Here is a 6,414-nt window from a genome sequence, read left to right on the forward strand (position 1 = left end):
TTTACGTTTCGGGAAAACTATTTATCAGCTGATATTCCTAATAGAAGCCTCAGCTTTTAGGTCAAATATTATTCATGAACCTGAATATTACCAAACACTAAGAAACAGATTGTAAATCCTAACTAGATATAGCACCTACTAGACCAGTAGTTCTCAACCTTGCTAAATGCTGCCACCCTTTAATACAGTTCCTTATGTTGTGGTGACCCCCAACCATAAAATTATTTTTGTTGCTACTTCATAACTGTAATTTTGCTACTATTATGAATCATAATGTAAATATCTGATATGCAGGATGTATTTTCATTGTTACAAATTGAACATAACTAAAGCATAGTGATTAATCACAAAAACAATATGTAATTATATATGTGTTTTCCAAAGGTCTTAGGCGACCCCTGTGAAAGGGTCGTTCGACCCCCAAAGGGGTCACAACCCACAGGTTGAGAACCACTGTACTAGAGCATACTTTTGAAGTTTCTAAAACCAAATTTATTTTAAAGGATCTTTCTATTTTCTTTGATATTCAACCTTGATCAATTTTCATTTGAAGAGATAATTGCAAAATCCCCAGAGCCCATAAAACAATATAATTAGACACTCAACCACAAATTCAAACAAAATGAATTCCCATTTACCAAAGAAAGTGATGTGAACATCTTGCCTTTTGTCTAAATACATTGATCGCTTTAATTACAAATTAAAGGAGAAGTGAAAGAAATCATAGCATTCAGTATATACCATATATGTGTACACATATGTATTTTATGCCTTAAAATGATATAGGTAATAAGCAATGATAGCACGATAAAATATGACTTTAAAATGCTGAGTATACATTGGTAATGCAGTGTATTTTATATGATTTAAACATTTTTGTCTGATTGTAGAATGATGTTTATAGCTGGGAAGAACTATGTTGCTCTTCCTGTTATGAGTGGGCTCTAAATGATTAGACTGTAGAATTGCCTTGTGAAGATCATAAAAATCTTTATGAACTTAGATAAAATACATATTTGAAAATTTGTTCTTTGTCCTAGTTCTGGGATGATAGGCAGCTGTGTTGGGGGTGGACATGTAGTGAGATGTAGTGAGAGTGGACAACTATCAGAGGCTTTACCTGTGAGTTAATCTAATTGCAGGCACTTTAAAAATTAAAGTTTTATCTATATGGGGGATATAGTCCAATTTTTATAAAGACTAATTCAAGTAAATTTTTATTATTTCTCTGGCTGCAACAGTGGACCTTGAATAATAATAAAGTGGGCTTTAGACTAAGCCTCTGCACATGTGGCGCTGTGAGTAGTAAGATCTTTGAAAATACTGACAGGCCAAGGAATGGAAGAGAGACCTGCCAAATACGGCCATAATGGCAAACTCACAGGGTTGTATTCTCTTTGGTTTTTTTCCCACCATTTTTTCACTATACTGTAAAGTTTTAATTTTCATTAAGACTTCAGAAACATTTCTTAGCTATACTTTGTTCTGTTTAGAGAAAATTAAACCAGTTAGACCTGCAATAGCAAGGAGAAGCAGATGTGACCCAAAGAGATACCTGGCCAGCAATCCACAAGAGGTGAGAGCAATTCATCTGAGTTACTGAGGATATTCTGGGAATTTTCAGCAATAGAAAACGAGTTATGTCAGAGCAAGGAAGGAGAGAGGAAAGAAGGGGGAAGGAGTGAAGGAGGAAATCTTGGATTCTGCTGACAGGTAGGAAGAAAGCTTTGTTTGAGGACCTGTGTTCTCTGGGTATTAAAAAAGAAGTGATATTCTGAAGTTGGGGGAACTTGAGGTTTTGCAATATAACTTGAAGTTATTTGTATATTGCAACATCTACTTTTTACCACAGTAAAGCAAAATTCCCTTCTTTAAAAATATTCAAATCCTCAAATCACATTCACTAACTTTTAATTCAATTAATCTTATTCAAATCAGGATCAATATTGTGCAGAGACATTAACCATAATAATGAAAAGTGCTCTGTAGAATCAAAGTACTGAGAACTATACATGAGTGAGAGAGGAGGACAGAAGGGGAGAGTGCACAAAAGCAGATGAAAATATCTTTGCATATTCCTCACATAATACTCATTTCTTAACCCTGCTTCTGCATTTATCTGATGGTATGGAGACAGCAGCCTTCTATGTCTGATGTTTCTCTTCTTCACACTGACACATCAGTGTTTATATTGTTGGATAATTTGAGGTATTGAGGCAACCTCGATATTTTTTTTTTATTTGCTATACCTTTTATAATGATCTTCACACTTAAGAATTAAGAACTTCAGCAATTTGTGATAGTTTCAAGTAAAACATTTTAGAGTCACTGATATATTTCATATGGAAATTGATAATTGTTTCTTTTGTCATAGATAAAATGAAAGAAAACTCTGGGCTTCACTTCTCTCCACTCCTTAAGTACTCTACTTTCCAGCTGACACAAACCTGTTCTGACCATCCCTGAGGGACTGATTTAGGTATAGTTATTTTCCGTGAAATGGATTGAAATGTTACACTTAAATTCAAGATGACCACAAATCTGAAAACTTAGCTGGAAACCAGATGGCTGAGTGACCAAAACTAAGATGCCCTTGGCCTGTCTCAGCAGGCCACAGCCATCCAGCAGCTACCTGTCATATGCAATGGAAGGATTGTTCACAAATCTGAAACGTGCATAACGGAGGGGCTTATAACCGCTCTGCCCATGCCACACAAAGATGGTGTGGGAGCTGAGGAGTTTATTCTCTGTTTCTTTTTTGTTACCCCAATGTATATATTTTGAACTATAGGTAGAGAATTTAACCTAAATTTCTGTTATAGTTTAAATAGGTGCTGTTTTAATAACATATTTATTTTAGAGTAACAGATATGACATGAAGTATTTATTGATTACCTTTTAGGGATTTTCAACTCATTTCATGTTACCAGAGAATTTTAAAGTGTTACATTTTTCTTTTTAAGAATTTATTCTTAGTATCAACTTGGAATTTTTTTTGCATATTGTTGGATATATATGCATAAAATATCAAATTAAATAGTGTCTACTACTTTATTTTTCTATCCTGACACTCATGCTAATGATCAACTATCTTATTGTTTGATTACTAAGGAAAATGCAGGAACTGTAAATATGTAGAAAGAGAGTGATACCTAGGTAATATGATTTAGGAGAAATTGTGTCTATACTGGCTGAAAAAACATGTTTTCCAGTGTTATAGCATGATATATGTAACCCTTGTCCTTAATTTTATCATTAGAGTCACTCTAAGTAATTTGCAATATTTTGGTTACTCAGGAGAGATATTAATCATATTGTTTTATTCATTCAAAACAGTAATCATTCATTTTTAAAAAGAAGAATTCCTACAATGTTTTAATCATATTTTCTATGGGAATACAAATATTAATAAGTTACGAGTATTGCCCTGAAAGTGCTCTGAGGCTTCTTGGGGGTTGTGGTGTATAGACATGACAATGTAAGCTGTTTAGGGCAACATCATTCCAAGAGGTAATGTAGAGGACTGCACTAATAAAGGGGTAACTGAAACTGTCCAGAAGCAGGATGGAAATTGATCAGGTCATAGAGAAGATTAAGGGTAAGAAGGATTGTACAAACCGCCACTTTTCTTTTTTCACCTGCCCATTCTCTGTATTAAGAAGAACCATCTCTAGAGAAAAAAAAATAGATACATATTGTATTAATCTTTAAAGTACTTATTGCATTAAGTATCCTGATTTAACTCACATTATTCTCACATCTTTACTCAATGGAGTAAAATTAGTATCCTTTAAAAATACTCTAATTTAACTTAGGTTAAATTGTTTTATTATCTTGCTCCCTGTAATATTATGTATTATTTTTAATACTCACCGGAAGACATTTATTTTTTTATTACTTTTAGAGGGAGAGAAGAGCGGGGACAGGAGGGAGTGGGAGGGGAGTGGAGGGAAGCAGAGGAGAGAGAACCTGCAACCTAGGCATGTGCTCTCGTGGGAAATCGGTGAACGAGAGGATGCTGCACCCAACTCAACCACACCAGCCAGGGCAAGAATAATATGTTTTAAATGTACTTGATAAGAAACTTTGAGTAAATGAATTCTTGACACAAGAGTGTTTGGAAATGCAAAGTACATAGCTTATTTTAAAAGATAAGGGAGAACCATAGAGATAATTGAATGTCAGCTATATTTAAGTTAACTCCTCTTATCTTATATCCTATCAACTTCATGAAGTTGCATTTCTCTCTATCACCATAATCAATAGAGCAAAAGGCTTCCTAATAGCATCCTGAGATTTTCTTTGGGGTTTTATTGCAGCATATGTTGCTGTGTAAAATTGAGGCTACGCACGTTTGAGAAAACTGCATATATTAATATTTAGTTTTAGATAATTGCATTAATTAAAGGTGTAGCTATATTAGGTATGGGAGGTTGAGTTTTTATATACAAATTTGTATTTATTTACTGTAGATTCTGACCTTATTGTACTACTTATAACACATCAACTCGTATATAAAGATGATCATTCCATTGTTAATTTAGGAACAAATCTGGAAGTCTTTGTCTTTGCAAAAGTCACCTTCAAAAGTGAATAAATTATTATTATATATTTTACTTAAATTATTAAACAGCACAATTGCTCATTCTTTCAGAGATGTATACAATCAATGTTTAGTGGTTCTTCCATTTGAAAATATATTTGTTTTATGGACACTAAACTTTGCTATTCAAAATTCAATTAAATTTTCTTTCATTTCTTCCCCAGAGAAAAAGATTTTTTATCAGTCACCAAGTTAATAAAATAATTTTAGTACTGCTTGTAGAGTTGAATTAAGCTTTTCCCTTTTCAGATTAAGTAATACAATCAGCAGTATGAGTTTAAATACTAGGCACCAGCAAAAGTTTTAGAAAGAATAATTTGTCCTTTATTAACTATAAAATAATTAGAGATTGAGGAAAATGGCAACTGGGTCTATGAGGGCAAATGGTGAAAGGAGGTTTTTCTATTCATTTCATTATTTTAAGTGTGAAATTTGAGCCAAGGAAACAGTTAAGGATCAATATGCCATGAAATTATAAAATATTAATAAAATCTCACAAAACATTTATTTGTAGTACAGAAGACTTACTCTGCTCTTTTAGTTGCAGGACTTGGTTCAGGGACAAATCTGCATGAAGGGAGAGAATGACATGTTAATATTCTCTATATTGTGTTGCAATGCCATCTTCAACTTTTTAGTCTTTCTCTTGATTATGAGAAACCTAAAAAATGGGCAGTTGAAGTGCAAAGAGCATCATTTGCTGCCATATTCTACCAAACCTGAGAAAACGTTCTAGGTTTATTATAGTACCAGACTGCTTTTTTAATCTTGCCTAACTGTCCTTCTCAGTAGTTGGCTAGATGTCTCAAGATGCCCCATTATTCAACATACCCTGTTAAGCTTCTGCTCTGTCCCATTTTCCTACATCACCTAAAGAGCTCCAGAAGCTGGTGCCTGCAGTGATGTAGAGAATAGAATAACAAAGTCTTGTAGAAACTTTTAAACATGAACATTATTAATTTTAGTCAAAGAACAATTACAGGGTTAACATTTCTTTTGCTATTTTGTCATTTTATTATAAAGATTAGAAAGAATTACCTACTCAGTTTTTGTACAAAATGATTCTATATTCTTATGAATGATTCATACATTTTAAGACAAATTTAGTCTCCTAACGTCACTATTTATAATGTTGGATTTATCCCTCAAATTTCCAGCACCATAATATTTAAGTAATGATAGTTTTTTCAGTGTTTCACCCTATTGTAATACTAAACAATGGTAAAATCAAGTGGGCAAATGTCTATTTTTTTTCTTTGTTGTTTATTTCTTTATATTAATATTCTAGGTGATTTTTAGTAGTAATTTTGAACTTCAGTGATCATATTTTATCTTAATAACCTATAACTTACTTTGTATTCAACTTTCGCTTCAGAAATTGTCTCACATTTATGACTAGAGCCTATTATTAGCAGCATTTGGCCTTGACTAACAATCTCCTAATCCTTGGCCCCTGGAGCTTCTCTAATGCCTCACATATTTTCCTGTGGTCTGTTTATAAAATTGAGGATATTGAAAGCAGTGGTAAATGCAGTAACATTACTTATTGACATATTTTGCACTAACTAGTTATTGAGTTCTTAATATACAGTAAACTATTGTTGGCAAATATAAAGCTAAACATATTTTGCCTTTTCTCATTAATACTTATACTTTAGTATAATTTAAAAGAAATACGTTGGCTGGTGTGGCTCAATGGGTTGAGTGCCAGCCTCTAAACCAAAAGGTCGCTGGTTCAATTGCTGATCAGGGCACATGTGTGGGTTGTGGGCCAGGTCCCTGGTTGGAGGTATGCAAGACACAGGGATCAA

This window comes from Furipterus horrens, unplaced genomic scaffold (genome assembly GCF_987537825.1).
Source record: "Furipterus horrens unplaced genomic scaffold, mFurHor1.1.pri manual_scaffold_6, whole genome shotgun sequence".
Classification (NCBI taxonomy): Eukaryota; Metazoa; Chordata; class Mammalia; order Chiroptera; family Furipteridae; genus Furipterus; species Furipterus horrens.